Genomic DNA, 19,668 nt, shown 5'->3' on the forward strand with positions numbered 1-19,668 from the left:
TCTGAACATTTAGCACAATAGAGTTAATAGTTATATAAAAATATTTTCCCCCAAATCTTAATCTTACCTTAAAATAATTTATTCTGGTGATTTCTCTTTCAGTATTATAGTTATATTATCATAGTTAAAGATTAAAAATTGGCAGAAGTTCAGAGAAAGAAAAAATATATCAAAGTTATACATAAGAAAAGTGTTTTTTAAATCTAATGTCATTTAGAATAACATAATTTATCTAAATTGGTTTGTCTTAACATAGTCATCATTCTCTGTCAAGAAAAAAATTACAGGATATTTAAACTTCCACAAACAGTTTGAGATTTGCATATTTATATTTATAATCGGATTCAAACTCTATTTATATTTTCAATTGCACCGAAAGTACAGAAATACATCTAAGTTAACAAATTACATCATCCATACCAGAACAGTAAGCAAAACTGACTCATTACAGTGCTGTTTTGTAACTTTTAATCAAATTAGTAATTCTCCTCTCCCTTTAGCTCTATCTACAAATAAACATCAAAATAATTATAAAGAGGATTAACTTACACTTGGCAGTATAAGGGGTGCTGTTGATCACTTCTGAGTGAAACTGGTGAAAATTGAAAACAATACTACCACTTGAAGCCCTTGGCACTAGGGGTGATCAAAAAATGAAGATCTATACCAAAAACAAGTATAACAATCTGTTTAAGGAAAAATACTTTGTGATATTTGAACCTTCTCACCCTCCTCCCAACCAGGTGAGAGGGGGCTGACACTGCAGCCACTGCAGCCAAGAATGCAAAGGTCCCTCTGCCTCTGGCATCCAGATGGAGGACTTTCTTCCGGAGGGAAGCAGGATATTGGCATTTCTCATCAGCCTTCAGCTATCTGTTACTGCAGCTAAGTCCTGGGGAGTGCAGTTATAACCGCATAGAAACCATTTTTTAATACAAAATTTTATCTTTCTTTCTTTTTGATTCAAACTGGCTTCATTCAGCACCCTAACTCACCTGTCTCCTTTATTGCATATGCACTCCCTTAATCATTAAGCACTAAGGACAATGAGGTTTTGATCAGCATCAAATAATTTCAGGAACAAAGTCTTAGATATGTTGACCACAAGGACAGAGTTTCTGTGAAACTGCAGATAACACCTAGGCCTCAGCTGTGGTTCAGCTCCAGGTCCAAAAAAGTGGTGAAGCCAGATGAAGTGATGCTGTGGTTGACATCAGGACCAGATGTAATGACAGGCTACACCCAAACAGTAAGTACAGACCACACCAAGACCCTAACTTTCTTCGTCACCATGATAAACGATTTTTCTACTATATAAGCCATTCCCTAGAAGCCACCAGGGAGGCCATATCTTTGAACATTAAAGCACCTATCTCTGGGTGTGGGCCACATCCTTAAAAATAAACCCTTACTTCCTCTGTGGAAAGCTCCTGTTCATGTTTTATTGCACTTTGAAGCATGCACACAAGAGGACCCCCCTTTAGTCTGGTAATACAGAGAGGTCTGATCAGATTATTGGGAGGAGAGGTAAGGGGTCGTAGAAGGAGGTCACCCGAGGCAATGGTAAACAGTCTAGGATGGGATTGGCTGAGAAGCTGAACACTTCCAGAGCACATGGAATTATAGGCTAGAAAATTTAAAATAATAAGAGGGCAGAGACTGGCTCTCAGGCTTTCTTCTTCCTTGAGGATGCCTGGATGATCATACTGTAGCTGCCTGCGTTTCCCAAAGGATGGTATTTTGGATGGATTTTGGATGGGAGAAGAAACTTCAGGTACAGACTGGGTATGGGCTGGCCTGGCAGAGGTGGCAGGGTTATTCTTCTTTGGATGGTCTAGAGATTTGCTCTGAGGCAGAAACCTGTCATTCTCCCAAAATTGTGTAGCTTTTGTATCTTATCTTGTTTTAGTTTATAAACTAATCCTATAGAAAATAGATAATTAAAAATTAACAGGGGGTAAATGATAGGAAAACTCAGGTGTTAAAGATTTTAGCCTTAATTGGTAGGCATAAGTGATTAAAACTGTAACTGACTAATGTATGTGGAAAGCTGTTATTCAACAATTGTGTAGCTTTTGAATAAAGACTCCTTTCTTTTATCACCATACCTTTGCCTCTGGAATTTTGCCTAGAGGTTGGCAGCAGATACCAGGACCCCACTTGCTGTTCAGCAACAGCAACAGTTGTAAGGTGGGACACCTGTGGAACAGAGTTTCTACTTTGTGCATGGAGCTGCTGAAAGTACTGGAATACGAATCACCCTTTTTCCCTGGCTCCTAAAGTTGTTGTTTTAAGTCAGGCGAGGACACAGGGCTCTACTCCATCTAAGCCCATTGCTCAGCAACTAGAGCAAGGCTGTCACTCAGAGAGAAGCTTACTATTGTCCCCTACTGAGCTCTGGCTCAAGATGTGCCCTGACAGGGGAAACAGACCAAACAATGTAAAAGTTCCTAATTTCTTCCCAAAGAAACTGACTTCATTTGCAACAGACAGTGAAGAAGTTCAAGCCTAAAGGTATTCTTAAGGACAGTGGCAGTTGTTTATAATGAAAAGCAATTGATAGGAGATTCAAGAAACAGGCTAACCTGTAGGTGGGCCAGCGTTCAGAATCTATTTCAGAAAATAAGACAGGTGAGAGGGATCAAAACAAAAATCAAGCATTGACCTCAAAAGCTATTCCTTCAAAGAAACTAGAATGTGATTGGATTGCTGTGTACAGCAACTTATGCTCCAGGGCATTGTTGAAAATAAGATAGCAATTAGCTGGCAATTAGTAGAGTTTAAAATCTGAGTGTGGGTAAAGAAAGAGAAATGGTTCCCAATGCCACTTTCTTTCCAGGGTGACTGTTGGCATAGCCACCCCTACATCAGTGGCTGAACACTGTGTGTGATGAGGGCTGGGGGTAGAGGCTGGGGTAGATTTCACCAAAATAATTTAGTCAGTCACTAACAAATAGAAAGTGCCTGTGAGACCAGATATGTCAGATTTATCAGAATAAGAATTAGAAGTAATTATTATAAATATGTTCTCAAAAATATAGGAAACCATGATCAATGAAATAAAAAATGTATACCGACAAGGTGGAATCAAAGAGTAAATATCAATAAAGAGCAAAGAATTATTTTTAAAAAACAAATAGAATTATGTAGATGAAATTTATAATAACTGAAATTATGCAATTCAGGGAAGAGAAGGAAGCCTCATAAAAACATGGGATACCATTAAAAACACTAACATACATGTAATGAGACCACAAGAAGGAAAGGACAGAGCAGGGGGAAAAAACTCAAAAAAGAAATGGCTCAAAAATCCCCAGATTTATTGAAATATAACCTACACATCTAAGAAACTCAACAAATTCCACACAGTATTACCAAACGCAGGCCCAGCTGCCTGCTGCAACAAAAGCCAAACTGGTAAGACAAGTGCTGGTGAAAATGAATGAGGTTTATTTAAGTGCTGGCCACCTGAGAAGATGGGGGACTCTTGTCCAAAACCCCATCACAACATCTCAGTGCAGACAGAGGTTTTTATGAGGAGGGAGGGGGAAAGCAGAACAAAGAGTTCAAGGGGAGGGGATTGAAAAGCCCTCTTCGTGCAGACCAGCACAAGCCCATTCTGATAAGAATTTCGAAGCTGGTCAAGCAATGGTCTGGTGTGCATCATCCCGGTTTTATGTCATTCCAGTTTTACAGTTAAAAGTCAGCAAATCTCCCAGAGCTGAGATGACTGAAGGTCAAAATCTGTCTTTTGAAATTGTGCCTAGAATTCTTATACAAACATACCATTTATCTATAAACTACATATTAGTCATAGTCAACATTTATAGAAAAAATGTTTAAAAAATGGTGATGTGGGTTACAATTCCCCACTGTTACAACTGGATAAATATAAAGGGACCTACTAACATATATCACAGGAAAAATGCTGAAAATTAAAGACAAGGAGAAAAATCTTGAAAACACTATAAATAATTCTTCATAAAACTCATTTTTTCTTTGCCTTTAAAAGATTACAGGACTAAGAGTAAAAGTTTTTAATTCACCTAGCCAGTGTGGCTCATTTGGTTGAAGCATCATTCCATAACCAAAAAGTTGTGGGTTCATTTCCTGGTCAGGGCACATACCTAGGTTGCAGGTTCAATCCCCAGCCCCCTGTCCAGATCTGGGCACATAGAATCACTGGCCCAAGTGCATTGGGGCTGCAATCAATCTATGCTTCTCTCTTGCATACATATTTCTCTCTCACTCTTCCTCTCTCTCTAAAACCAATGAAAAAAACAAGTCCTTGGGTGAAGATAAAAATAAATTTTAAAAAAGTACTCTATTCAATTCTGTATCTGCCACTTAATACTAGATGAGTTTTATCAATTACCATCTCTGAATCCCAGCTTCCTCACCTAAAAAATAAAATTAATATTTCAAACAAATTTTTTCTTAGATTCATGAGGTAACATGTGGATACCTTTTGAAAATATGTGGAATCTAAATAACAAAATAAATAAACAAGCAGAACACAAACAGACTCATAGATACAGAGAATATTTTGATATTTGCCACAGAGAGGTGGGTTAGGGGAATGGGTGACAGAGGTGAAAGAATTAAGAAGTACAACTTAGTAGTCATGTTGGTGGTAAAATGGCACCAGGTGTTATACCTCAGCTCAGTAACCTTGGCACTTAGAGTTGTGGCTAAGAAAGCATTCAGAGCCAAGAGAAACTATAAGAGAAAGTTTATATAAAAAGTCACAGAAGTAGAAGTGAGCCATAGAAGAAATAGGCTGAGGAAACAAGTTACAGAGGCAAAAGAAGGGCCCTTGGAGCTCAGGGGAGAGAGAGAGACAGAGGGAGAGAGAGATGTACATTGAAAGACCAAAGAGGATGGAAAGGTGTAGTATGCTGGGAAGAAAGAGGAAGAACACACCTGGGGTCCCTGTCTTAAGGGCTCTTATCTATAGGTCTCAGGAGAGGATCTCAATACAGCATTCTTCAGCTTTCCAGGTGTGTCCGCTCAGGGTCCTAGCCTCCACAGATTGGTCAGTGGCAGGATAGGGGATTATTAGTCAATGCAGCTGGTCCTGATGTCAGCTGTGGCATCACTTTATCTGATTTTGCTGCTTCTCTGGGCCTGGATCTGAAACACAGCTGAGCCCTAGTTATCATTTCCAGGGGTTAATGTTTTAGGGAGTGATTGTGCAACAGCTTATAGTTTTGTCCATTGCTAGGTACCTAGGGCTCGCCCTCCTGGTGACCCCTTTGTATTTGGCATATTATTATTACTCTGTTCCTGCTTATCTAACTAAATACTACAGTTATAAAATAGTCACAGGGTTATAAAGTACAACATAAGGAATATAGTCAATAATATTGTAATAACTATGTTTTGTGTTAGATGGGTACTAGATTTATCAGAGTGATCACTTTACTAAGTTATATATGTTCACTAAGGTATATAATATTGTACGTCAACTGTAATTGAAAAACAAAAATTTATTTAAAGAAAAAAGAATAAATGTTTTAAACAAACATAAATGCTTTTTAAAAAATTTGAAGTGAAGATATTTTGGAAGCTTGAACTAAACACTTAGATTATGCTAATTCACTCTTTGCTTCACTACATAAACCCAGCCTAATCCAAACAGCTGGCAGAAATGAAGGAGGCCATTTTTTTGAATTATAAAAGTATTATTCTTTTTAAAGAGACAATTTATACATCACTGCAGGCAAAGAAAATACATTAGTAATATTTGAATAAGCACTAGGTCAATAAGCTCTAAATCAAGCATTTTAGGATTTCTTGAGTATTTTAATATTACCAACACAATTATAAAATATGCCTGGGACTTCTAAGAAGTTGTGCTTATATTCATGTTGATCAATTTCTTTAGAAGAGAAACATATATCTAATTTTTTAAATATATTATTTATTTATTTTAGACAGAGGGTAAGATAGGGAGAAAGAAAGGGAGGGAAACATCAATGTGTGGGGGACGTGGCCCCAAAGTCAGGCATATGTGCCCTGGCTTGAAATCAAACCAGTACCCTGTGGTTAGCAGGACAGCATTCAATCCACTGAGCCATACCAGCAAAAGCCTCTAATTATTTTTATATGAAACTAATAAGAAAAATAAACCATATTTTTGTGTGCACTTCAGCAGCACAGATACTAAAATTGGAATGACATAGGGAAAATTAGCGTGGCCCCTGTTCAAGGATGACATGCAAATTTGTGAAGCATGCCATATATTTTTTTAAAGTAACAGTATTTTGAATATACTTTATACAAGGGTGAGGGGTATAGGACATTTTCTCACATAAAAAGAAATTTGGAGGTAGGCTGTTCCAAGCATTCATGCAGCCTCTTAACAATATCATAAAGATTCTATGTTTTTCTCTCTGTCTTCTTTTACCATATCTTTCGCTCAATAGTTGCAATGAGACTTCAAATCCTAGTATCATAACTGATGAAGACATTCAGAAGCAGGAATGGGGTGGAGTCAGAAGTAGATGAGACTTTTATCTCATCTATCAAAGGGAGTAAGAAAAATATCCACACAACTCTCAAGCTGAGTTCTCCTTACACTTCCACCTATTCTAGTAGAAATGGAACAATGGAAAAACGTTATTGCATCTGACATTTCAAGGCCCAGCACAAATAATGTCCCTTTTTTCATTACAAAATCTTGTGCTACAAAATCATAAGTATGTGACTCTATAACATAACAATATCACATTCAAGCACACCATATGGCATTTTAGGTTAAATGTTCAAATTAACACTATAAATTATTACACCTATATTATTACCCTCCCAAATACACTCAAGCAGGTCTTACTTCTGCCAGACCCTGTATTTAGCTTTATGTGTTTGCCTTACTGTTTCAAGGTTAGCAATTGAGAAAGATATTTGGAATAGCTAGCCCATAAGTTATCTAACCAACAATACCTGGCAAAAGTACTATGAAAAAATAAATTACTATTGGGCTATATGTGCATAAAATGTGTAAATATATTTTATATATACAATATATATACATTTTATATATAATTTATATATTCATTTATAAGGAATAAATTTTAAATATTCCAGCATATGACATGATTTCAAAGTTTTTGTTCCATAACTAATTTATGTATGAAACTTCCTTCTGAGTTATCATTTTTTCCAATAATTTAAATAATTATGTTGCCACAAAAAAAGGTAAAATCTGAATCTGGTGCTAGTCTACAAACATTATGTGACTTAAACTTTTTTCTGTTACAGGATTGTTTCTAAAAATAATTCCAACTATTGTCCTTAACAAAAAGTTTCTGCTACCAAAATTATTCATCTTCTTAATGAGTAAATATATTACTTTACAATAGCAATGAATCACCTGTACATCATTATAAATCAGTTAGAACCATAAATCCAGTAACTTAGTGGTTTTTATTGATTTTATTTACTGATAAATTTGTAGACCTACTGGGATCTATTTAATCATAGTCACTGATTCAATATTGAAGTAAAACAGTTTATATGATGTAAACTTTGTTTTATTACTTAAAACTTGAAAATATATTTAAAAACTGTCACCTTATTAGGAAAAGTAATAGAATAAAGTGATGCAAAAATAAGAAATACACTTCAATTACCTCATAAACTCTTTAGTTTAGTACTGTTACTGCTAATATGGACGTTTAGAAGCTTGGTTATTCTTCCTTAATCAGTCTCATTTGAGTGTAGAGTTCTTAAGGCATGAGACTGAATTATGTCTAATAGAAAAGTAAAAACCAACAGATGTATCTACATAATATACTAATTTAGTAGTTTGTTTATTTTTTGTTTGCTTTGGTTTTCCTCATGTAACTAAGGTATGCACCTTAGTTACAGGCTGGTTGGTTACCTCAGTGGTAAATGTAATGGCACCACACAACTGAGCTTCATCCTTTATCTCTGATATCATTGATACAATTGTCTTTCCAAAGGACACCCACTTAGATTCAATTTTAACAAATTGGAATAAAATTGCTAAATGTTATTAATATCAGAGCTTTTTTGGATTTTGTTTTCTGACTTTATTTTGAAGATTAAATAAAGATTAAAAATAAGTAACAGGACCTAAAAGAATCTTGTTGAGTAATAAATATAGGGGTGTAGTTTCAACATGAGCTTTAGCAGTTATCTCTCTCCTATGTTTTTACTGTCCAGTATGCTATCTATATGTGAGGAGCTTCCACAATTATAAAACCTCTGTTTTTGCATTCACACTATGTGTCCTCTTCTCACAATTTGATGTATCAATTTGAAAACAGGCTTATAGACACTATTCTTAAAAATCATAGGTGACATATAGTCCATTTGGGTTTGTAGAAGGAAAATAAAAGAGTTCCTCTCTGTTTTTCTTGTGAACTTCTTATCTACAATGATTCTTAATATTTCAGAGATGTGACCAGAGATATTGTCCAGACATTAGGTAGAGTTAAATTCATCAAATCTTTCAACAATTTGGATGGATATATACTATGGGTTCAGCAAAGGAAATACATATTCTTCCCATAATCTAAAGAATCCTCTCTGAGCCCAGTGGAGGATTCAGATAAATGGTAAGCAATATTCTTTCTGTACTTTAATGACTTAATAAGACAATTATAGAAAACTAATGTAAAAAAAGTATGTCAGCCAAAACAAACAGAAAATTTAGTTTGTCTGTTTGAAAAGGAATACATTTCACAGATAAAGATATTTAACTACATGTTTAATGGTGATTAAAATTTTACCAGATTACCAAGGTAATGATAAGATAACTGAGACAGAGAGAACAACATATGTAAAGGGACAGAGGTATGAAAGTGTATGGCACTTTATTGGCCTGATTCTTCACCCCTCCCTATGAACACACTGGCTATAGTTTCATCTTAGTAGATAACTCTCCATTCCTTGGCTAAGGGTCTGACTATTTCACTTGCTTTGATGAAATATAAGATGAAACAATAGTGCTTAGGCTTTAAGGGGCATCATATATTTTTAAGCTCTCATATAATTTGGGGGGTGGGGGAGGCAGAAACAAACCTTCCTTTACCCTCAAGTTTCTTCTAGGTGGTCTAATAATCAAATTAACACGAAACAGATTAGCGAGAGAAAACAGCCACTAAATATGCATGAGAACCCATATGCATGAGAGAGTCAGGGACCTCACCTGCAGGACAGGTTAAAAGACAGGAAGAGATCATCAGCATATAAGACACCCCAAGGTACGGATGATGGAATGCACCTTGAGGGCTTCGAAGTAATTACAGGATAATAACAGACATTTAGTAAATAAAAGTTTGCCCTATCCTATAGGTAGGTCAAAAGAAGTTATCTCTGATAATAGCTTATTGTGGGTTAGGCTCCTGATTCAAGTTCTTCTAGGTAGTTAAAGAGAAGAGCAAAAGTTTCTTTTGAGCCTGAAGTTAACATTCATTGACTTTGGTTCAACATTATATGCACACCACTAAGAAACATCTTGTGGTAGCTCATTCTGAAACCCCACACACTTTCAGCCTCTCCAGGAGAGCCATGTAACTTGGCTGCCTATTGGTTGGAAGAAGATGGACAGATGCAGAGCAGACCCAGATCTGAAAAAGCTGTAGCCTAGAGTAGATGTGCCAAGTCAACCCACAAATTTATGTGTGAGAAATGTTTATAAGTTACTAAATTGTTTATAAGTCAATCCACAAATTCATATGTGAGAAATAAATGTTTATAAGTTAGTTATGTTACTGAAGTTTGAGGTTTTATTTTATACAACAAAATCATATTATAGCACAAGCAGATATTGGAAAATAGTTAAAAAAACAAAACTACAGAAGAGTCTTTGAATGCCCATACCAAAGTATTGGTGCCTCATTTTTCAGGCAATGGCAAATTTTTTAAGCAATGTACTTAAAAAACAATCTAAGCCTAAAAGATTATCCTAACCAAGTAGGAGTGCCTAATTAAAGAGGATAGAGACTAAGAACAAAATACATCATAATTAAAATGCCAAAAGTTAAAGAAAAGGAGAAAATCTTAAAAGAAGCAAGAGAAAAGCAGTTAGTTACCTACAAAGTAATTCCCATAAGACTATCAGCTGATTCCTCAAAAGAAACTTTGCCAGCTAGAACGGATTGGCAATAAATATTCAAATCATGAAAAGCAGGGACCTACAGCCAAGATTGTTCTACCCAGCCAAGATATCATTTAGAATTGAAAAACAGATAAAGGAGCTTTCCAGACAAGAAAAAACTAAAGGAGTTCATGATCACCAACCATTATTACATGAAATATTAAAGGGATTTACTTAAGAAATAGAAGAACATCAAAGTGATGAACAATAAAATGGCAAAAAAAAATCTATCAACAACTGAATCTGAAAAACAAACATTGCAAATAGGAAGAACAGACAGAATCATGGACACAGACAGCATTTTGATGGTAGCCAGATGGGAGGGGGTGGGGGGAAATAGGTAAAAGGTGAGGGGATTCAGAAGTACAAATAGGTAGTTACAGAATAGCCATGGGGATGTAAAGTACAGTGTAGGAAATGGAGTAGCCAAAGAACTTTTACACATGATCCATGGACATGAAAAATCATGGGGGGATTGCCTGAGGGAGTGGGGGTTGTTGTTTGGAGGGGGAACAAAGGGGGAAATCAGGACAACTGTAATAGTATAATCAATAAAAAGTAATTTTAAGGAAAATATATTGAACATTATTTGTCATTAAGGAAATTAAAACTGCAATTGCATGCCACTATAAACCTATTAGAATGGCTGAAACCCAATGAATAACAAAAACAATTGCTGGTGTGAACTAGAAGCAGCAGGAAGTGTCGTTTATTATTGGTGGAAATACAAATTGTCTATAGTCACCTTGGAAGACATTTTGGCATTATAAATCTGATTTTATCAGATGATCCTACAGTTGTGCTCTCAGGTAATTTATATAACTGATTGAAAACTTAGTCCAAAATAAAACCATAATCTCTAAGCCAGCAAGATGTCCTTCAACAGATCAACCTATAAACTTGTTATATTCATGCAGTGGAGACTACTATTCATCAATAAAAAGAATTAGCTCTTACATTCATATTACTAAGGGAAAGATATCAGTCTTAAAAGGCTATATACTATTTGATTGCAGTTACATAACATTCTGGGAAAAAGAAAACAAAATTATGGGGATGATAAAATGATCACTGTGAGGAGTGTGAGGTGGCAGTGGCAAAAGGGTAAAAGCACCGGGGGTTGTGAGGTGGCAGTGGCAAAGGGGTAAAAGCACAGGCGGTTGCTTAGGGCAGTGAAAGTAGGCTGCACGATACTGTAATAGTAGATACACATTTGTCAAAACCCACAGGACTTCCAGCACAATGAGTGAGTCAAATATTTTTTAAAATCCTGTAGGGGTTTAGTGAATCCCAGAACAACCACAGGAACTCCTCTCATTTCTCATTTTAATCAATATACCTATATCCCTAAGAATAAAAACTATTTTTCCATGTCATTTTCCTTCTGTCTGAAGGACTTTCCTTAACTTTTCTTGAAGGGTAGATCTGACCATGATGAATTCTTTCAGTTCTGTAGTCTGGTTGAGGCTATTTATTTTCTAGAAATGCTAAGTGGAAAAGGAGTGAGTTAAAGGACTACCATGAACATGTGGAAGAAAGAGGCCACATGTTAACCTGACAAGCTCAGGGGAGGTTGGTGAGGCAGCCTTACAACTCAGAGACCTAATCACAAAGGATGGTCTGAAGTTAAAATTCATTAACTAAAAGCAGTTCGTGGAGGGTAGTCATGTCCTAGGCCAGTAGATTCCCCTTGTTAACAAAGGTCTATCTTAATTTTCACTGAGACAATCTGTCGTCTTCTTGCATCTCTGATACCTTTGGAATGTCAGGGTAACTTTTTTTAAACTCCTTGGGCACAACCACACACCAGAGCTGAGATTGCATATCACCTCATTGTTATTGCTATCACATTAATTGTTGACTGTTAACTATCCTTTACCCATTTATGTAAAAGAAGTGTGTGTCTATCATTTTACCTTTGACCAGTTCCAGAGGTCCACCCCAACATTGCTTTCTCCAGCCTCCCCAATTTATAACCAGTGGATTCAGGTACCCTCCTTATGTCTCCTCCTTTGAATGTAATATATAAAATAAGGTGCTAAAATACCATTCTCCAGAGCCTTTCTCAATCCATTGAGATTTTGCTTCCCAGCAATTGTCAGTTTGAGTCAAATAAACTCACCAAAAATTCTCTACAGGTTTGAATGTTTCTCACATCGACAAACCCTTCCCTTCTGAGGCTAAAATAGACTTTGGATTTGGAATATAAAGTACAATCACATAGAGAATAATTTAACAATAATGTTGCCAGTTTGAACACATGTCATAAACCTAAATATAAACCTTATAATCCCTGAATTTCACTCTATAAGCATATGTGCACAAGGATATATGCACAAAAGTATTGGACTCTCATTGTTTATAAACAGCAAAACTCTATGTTTAAACAAATAAAAAATAAAAAAACAAAATAAAAAGCTTAATAAAGCTTAACTATTTATCAAAGGGAATATAGTTACAACATTTGACATATATGTACAACTTAATACTATTTCATAGACAAAGTGAATTAATTAAAGTTATGTGTATAAATATAAATAAATCTCACAAACATACTATGCTAACAGCAAGTTGAACTCACTATATCTTATTTATATAAAAATAAGTAATTTTGCAGACTGCTTAAGAATCCAAAAATATATAGATAAGTACAAAGAAATGCATGAGAATTACAAACACCAAATCTATGATCCCAGCTATCTTTGTGTAGGAGAAAAGGAAATGTGTTAAGGAAGAGAAGCAGAGAGTTAAAACATAGTTAAAGATAGTATTATTAAGAAAAATAATTATTAAGAAATATATTTTTCAAGATTATAAATAACTTATACTTAAATTTTAAAAATAATTGCTGCACATTTTATACAAACTGTTGAGGAGGCACAATTGTTGAAAAGGAAACAGTATGATGGTGGCTATTAAATTATTATAAATTGTATGGGAAATAAAACCCTATAATTGTCTAGTTACAGCAATAAAAAGTTTATAATTCAATGAGGACAGGAGAATGGAGAAATTCACAAAAGTAAAATGACAGAGAATATATGATGAATGGAGTACAAATTATTACAATTTCAAATTGAGGGCTATTTCTAGCTAACTGGAGAGATTAAGGGCATCGAATGTGACAACAAAAGCCTGTGTTGGACACTTGCTCGTACACTACTGCCAAATAGTGTAGACACTGTAAAAAATGGAAATAAACTGGATAAAACATAAATTGCTATAGTTAGAGCTACATATGGATTTCATCAATTCCTCAGTGAGACTTTGTTTCATTTGATTATACCCTTGCTACCTTGCCTCAATGTTATATTAACAAAATTTAAACAGTCATTTTTTTCCTTTTTTATTGTATTTAATTTTTAATTACAGTTTGCATTTAATATTATCTTCACTTCAGTTGTACAATACAGTGGCTAAACATCACAAAACTTACATAGTGATCCCCATGATAAGCCTAGTACCCACCTGACACCATACATGGTTATTACAATATTATTGACTATATTCCCTATGCTGTTCTTTATGGCCCCATACAAAAGAGAAAATTATATGTTGTTCTCCAACTATTATGCAGAACCAATCATTCTCAACTAATTTTTTAAAAACCTTTACAAGTTTCCAATTAAAGCAATCTCTTCCTATACTTTACTTAGAAGATGGCTGAACTTATCCATTAGAACTGACAACTGAGGTCGAGACACTGGTGCCTGGAGTGGGCACACGGAGGAACCCAGTAAGTGTTGATGCTTAAAGCAGCCTTTTCCTAACGGTAGTGAGTTCCACTCCAGCTGCTAATAATGTCTCATATTTTTAAAAAAGTTTTCAATCACATACATTTAGAAAACTTGAGTTAAATAAATTTAGATAGTCTTCATGTCCATATGAAATCTCAAAGCTTTTTATATGCTAATATGCCTTATGAATTATTGGCTACAGGTTACACCAACAAAAGTATCTGTGTTTTCCAAACATATTCGATAATATAAATGTCATTTTTATTAACTCTCTATTAACATCTAAATTTTGCCTTAAAGCTTACTTCTAACTGGGTATAGATATGCATAAGTATACCAGAACTTTAAAAATTTAAGAAATCATGAAATAATTGACCTTTAAAACCATTTTGATATTTATATAAAACATTACATTTCAACTTTCACTAAATCTAAAAACAATGGCTTTCACTCAATCTAACATTTTTTAAAAGAAATGGAACATTTTATCTCTTTCAACCAACTGAATATTACCATTATTTCTCTGGCCTATGCTTAACTTGAGTTTACAGAGAAATAAAATAAGGTATGAAGAACTTTCCACCAACTAGAACAGTAGAATAGACCACACTAAAAAAGAATTCTCTGTCCGTGAACTTTTTAAAACAGGAGGTGAATTGTTCCCTCTAAGATATATAAAGAAATTCTTACATTAGGCAATCCCTAAAGTACATTCAACTTTTTGGTGTTCATGGGTGATAAGAGGTCATAAAGAAATTGGGAATCCACTTTCTTTTTTTTTAAGATTTTTTTTTATTTATTCACTTTTAGAGAGAAAGAGAGAGAGAGAGAGAGAGAGAGAGAGAGAGAGAGAGAGAGAGAGAGGGAGAGAGAAACATCAATGTGCGGTTGCTGGGGGTTATGGCCTGCAACCCAAGCATGTACCCTGGCTGGGAATTGAACCTGCAGCACTTTGGTTCGCAGCCTGCCCGCGCTCAATCCACTGAGCTACACCAGCCAGGGCCCGGGAATCCACTTTCTTAATAAGTGTCAAAGTCAGGATATAATTGTAAGCCATTAAGCCAGATGATTATTAAGTCTTTTATCAGCTTGAATATTTCCACAAAAATTTACTTCGGTATTTGCACTATAATAATAACATAAAACTTGCATAGCCATAGGCTTTATGTTGTTTTTGTATTGAAATCCTAGATATAGCTACTTTATTGTCACATAGGATATCAAACATGGCTAAATCATTAATTCTGAAGTTGCATAAGTATAGGAAAATGCTTAGGTCTTCATAAGAGATTCAGGAGGCTTTTATACAATCTTTGAAAAATGTGTTTAAATTTCTGGAAGGATAATTGACTACCTTCATCATAGCAGCATATCTCCTTTAAATGAACTGAGCTATAGAGAGTAATATTGTTTAAAATTACCCTGGAGTGAAAGAACTCTTGCAAAGAACTAACTTTGAATACTTTTATAGTCATGTAGATAAATGAGGCAGGGGAAAGAAAAAACACAGTTATGAAAATAGTGGGAAAGGGAATATCTAATGATTTATGATGTCAGTATAATATAAAGAATTTTAGCATTATGAATAGAGTTATGAATGAAATTGAAAATAACAACAGAATTCTTTGGTATTCTTTCATTTATAAGGTTTTTGAAATATAAATAAGTCTGTTACCTAGAGCCAGCCTCTTGCATTAACACATTCTTACTTGGAAAAGGAAGACTTACTAACATGGCCGCACACAGTTTTATAACAGTAAACAAATAGAAAAGATGCAGAATTACAGCTGCTATTCACATAGTTTTAGCCATTACATATCTACTCTCTAGATATGATTACAGAAATGCTTTTCTTTCCCCATACATCTATTTAGTCTGAGTGCAGTGGTTCAAGAACTGCTAGAGTATCCTGGTTTTTCTTTCCAAGGAATGTAAAATAAATTGTGGATAAAAGAAATAGCCCTGGCTGGCGTAGCTCAGTGGATTGAGCGCGGTCTGTGAACCGAAGTGTCACAGGTTCGACTCCCAGTCAGGGTACATGCCTGGGTTGCAGGGCATGACCCCCAGCAACCACACATTGATGTTTCTCTCTATCTCCCTCCCTTCCCTCTCTAAAAATAAATAAATAAAATCTTTAAAAAAAAAGAAAGAGAAACAAAGTAATGTGGAAAAAAGTGAAGTGGAAAAATATGCAAGCTGCACATGTGGTTTGTATAGAGATTGAAAAGGAGAAAAAAAATCAAATGCAGTGAGCAACTGTTGTGGGGGAGCAAGCAATGGGCTGAGGGTCAGGAAACCAGCCCTGGGTCAGCCTTTCATGTAAATTTTTTTAAGATTTCACTTTTCACAATTTTAAAATTAGGGTGATATGATTGCACAAATGAATTTTAAAGTCTTTTCCTTTTTTAAATTCTAATTTCTGTGTAATAATTATAGTTGTCTTTGTATGTAAGTGTGTGTGTGTTTATATGTGTGTTTCCTCTTGCCAAAATATTCTGAGAACCAAATATACTTAGGGTATTAAGGCTTCTGCACCCAATTTCAATGTGTAGAGGGTTTTTTTTTCCCAAACAGTTCTCAGACAGTAGCTAACTATCCTATAATTCAGCTCAAGTTCAGACACTGTCTGGATATGTAACATCGGATCCCACACATTAAAGGCTCAATTTTGTGAGACTGCTTGCTACCCACCACCCCACTACACACACACACACACACACACACACGTCAGATGGCAATCGCAAGTTTGGGTTACTATCTGTGCATTTGACCTACTATAGATCAGAGGTTCAATTACTTTGCTGGAGTGGCTTCCAGAACTCAGAGAAACGTTTTATTTACTTAGGCTACTAGTTTTATCAAAGACTATAACACAGAGACAGCCAGATGTAAGAACTGCATTGAGCCAAATATGGGAAAGGGGCTCAGGGATTCCATGCTTTCCCCTGAAGAGCCATCCTCCTAGCATCTCCATGTGTTCACCATCCTGGAAGCTCTCCAAACCTTCTCCTTTTGGGTTGTTATGGAGGCTTCATTATATAGGCACAGCAGATTAAATAATTGGCCATTGGTGGTTGATTCAACCTCCTGCCCCACTCTTCTCCTTGGAAATTGGGGGATCGGAAACTAAGTTTCAAAATTCTAACCACATGGTTGGTACCTCTGGTAATAAGCCCAATTCTTAGGTGAGGTCCAAAAGACACATTTGTCACTCTCATCACTAAGCAAATTCCAAGAGGTTTAGGTGCTCTGTGTCAAAAGTGGGGACAAAGATCAAATGCATATTCCTTATTATAAATCCAATATCACAGTTACACTAAGTCCATTTTGGAATTAGGGAACATGTAAGTAAATCACAGTCTTTTCAAACTTTTAAAGACACTATTCATTTCATCTATGTTAGATGACTTCTTAGGCAATGAGGATTTATATACACCTGTTAAAATTTGCATATACTTTCCAACAACATTAAGCCTTTAAAGAACTAAAACAGAAATTTTTCTCTTTTTTTACATTTTTTATTGCTCAAGTACTGTTGTCTCCATTTTCTCCCTACTACTCCCCCAACCTCATCCATCCCCACTTCCTACCCTCGATCCTACCACACTTTGGCTTTGTCCATGTGTCCTTTATACATGTTCCTGGCAACACTTCCCCCTTTCCCCTCCTTATCCCCTCCAGCTCCCCTCTGGTTACAGTTTGTTCTTAATGTCAATGTCTCTGGTTTTATTTTTCTTTATTTCTCTGGACCAAAATTGATAAAAAAGAAGAAATCTCTTGCCTCTAGCTGGTTTCAGACTTACCTGTTAAGCATTCTCCCAGGGGAAAGGATGTAGCTAAAATTCCATGGTGATATCTCCTTAGTCTCAACTTTAAGGACTAATCTTTCAACCAGGTAGAAAACCATAGAAATAGGATTAAATGATAGTGTTCCTTCGCACTAGATAAGTGAATTTGCAACAATAAAAGTTCAAGTACAAGATCATAGAACTGAATTTCTATGGCACTTCTACTTGACAACACACTAACCCTGCCATTACAGTGTGGCTAATTTCTTATTAGTATACCTCCCCAAATGCTGTTGCATCAGAAATGTAAGGATGTACACTCACTGGTTCATTATTCTTCAAAATCCATTCAGAAGAATGGAGTTCTAATTTATATTAGTCTTAGCAAGAAGTGTTTTTGGACACATGACATAGCTAGACACTTATTTATTGGACTGTGTTGACAAGTCCATTGTTAACTCTGAGTTACACGTGTTTAGTCAAAATATGCTGACCAGCAGAAGCCCAAAGTTAATATAGCAATAATTCTATTTACAAAAATAAATAAAAACTCTCTGAAGATAGAATTCGGTATTCACTTTTATCTATTTTCTTCAATCTTACCAAAGTTAAAAGTTAAATATTCACAATTTAAATCAATTAAATCTGAAATTTATGAAATATACTATACCTTTATAGAAAGATTTTGAGTCCATTCTATGTATGGAACTACCAATAATATTTAAGAGGCTAGCCCATAATATGTGAGGTTCTAAGATAAGTCTATTTTATTGCACTCCTTCCCACCACTGTTGCTGTGGTTATTGGTGTGGTAACTGAGAAGTGCACTATAGCTCAGTTTTTGGGAAAATGTTTGCTCTAATTCTTTGATTTTCAAACCTACTTAGCTCACTGACCCCACTCTAATGGTCATAAACATATAGAAATAATACAAATTTCCTTGGAATCTCATTTACTAGAACAGTCTTGTTAATATCATTCTCATCCCATTATGTTTATTATATTTAAGCTTCAATAGTAAACTTCAGCCCTGGCCAGTGTGGCTCAGTTTGGTTAGAGCATCATAATTTAAAGCAAAGACTCATAAGTTTGATTCCTAGTTGTGGGTTTGGTCCTCGGTCGGGGCACATGCATGAGGCAACTGGTCGATGTTTCTCTCCTTCCCTCTCTCCTTCTCTTTCCTTCCCTCTCTTTGAAACTGGTAAGCAGGTCCCTGAGTGAGGATTAAAAAATACACACACACAGTATACTTCACATTCCTATTAATTAAAATTGATATCATTTTTTCTTCCAATATAACTGTCTTACCTTCTGAACACTGTAACCCAACATAGTAGATATCCAAAGAGATCTAATACACAGTGGGTAAAAAGCAGGACCTTTGAAATCAAACACTGTAACTTCTCCATTTTACTCTCCTAACAGAATTATTGTGCAAATTAAACCTATTTAAAGTGCTTAAGACACTAGTATATTATAGGTGCTCAATAAATATTGTCACTATTTTATTGTTTATGAAGACAATTATTTAGGACCAACCATATTAGAAATAATACAATTTTCCCATAGTTCAACTTTATAGAATTTCATATTGTTGCTTGATGCCAAAACCACAGGTGAAAATAAAATATTAATTTTGTTTCCATTTGATTTCTTAATCATTTCACAAGCATGTATTTATTGGTTAATTTTGTGTCTTCTAATATAATGCACATTCCACAAGAGCAGAGACTTTTCAATCTTCGTTATTCCCCAATATTTCTGACAGAGTTTCTGTATATATTAGATTCTTGATAAATATTTTATTAAATACCAAGTAATTGTTTTCATTAGAAAATGTCCATGTAGCATCAATAATCAATCCAAAAAAATAGAAAACAAACCTCAGGACATTCCTGGGTGACCAAGAGGAAACTTGGGTCTTCCTGGTTTTTCCTTGCAGAGTGTCATAAAGCAATCTGATAACATGCCAACTCAACCTGGTGAAGAGACAATGAAATGAATATGGATGTTT

General features: G+C 35.2%; 1 non-coding gene and 1 pseudogene across 1 annotated transcript; both read left to right on the forward strand.

The window, feature by feature from the left end:
• The first annotated feature begins 653 nt into the window (after positions 1 to 653).
• The window catches only part of LOC114488416, a 37,320-nt pseudogene continuing 18,305 nt past the window's right edge, over positions 654 to 19,668 (forward strand).
• Positions 6,144 to 6,248, forward strand: LOC114491171. Its single transcript, XR_003683985.1, has one exon. It is a non-coding gene; the product is annotated as a U6 spliceosomal RNA (small nuclear RNA).

This window comes from Phyllostomus discolor, chromosome 2 (genome assembly GCF_004126475.2).
Source record: "Phyllostomus discolor isolate MPI-MPIP mPhyDis1 chromosome 2, mPhyDis1.pri.v3, whole genome shotgun sequence".
Lineage (NCBI taxonomy): Eukaryota > Metazoa > Chordata > Mammalia > Chiroptera > Phyllostomidae > Phyllostomus > Phyllostomus discolor.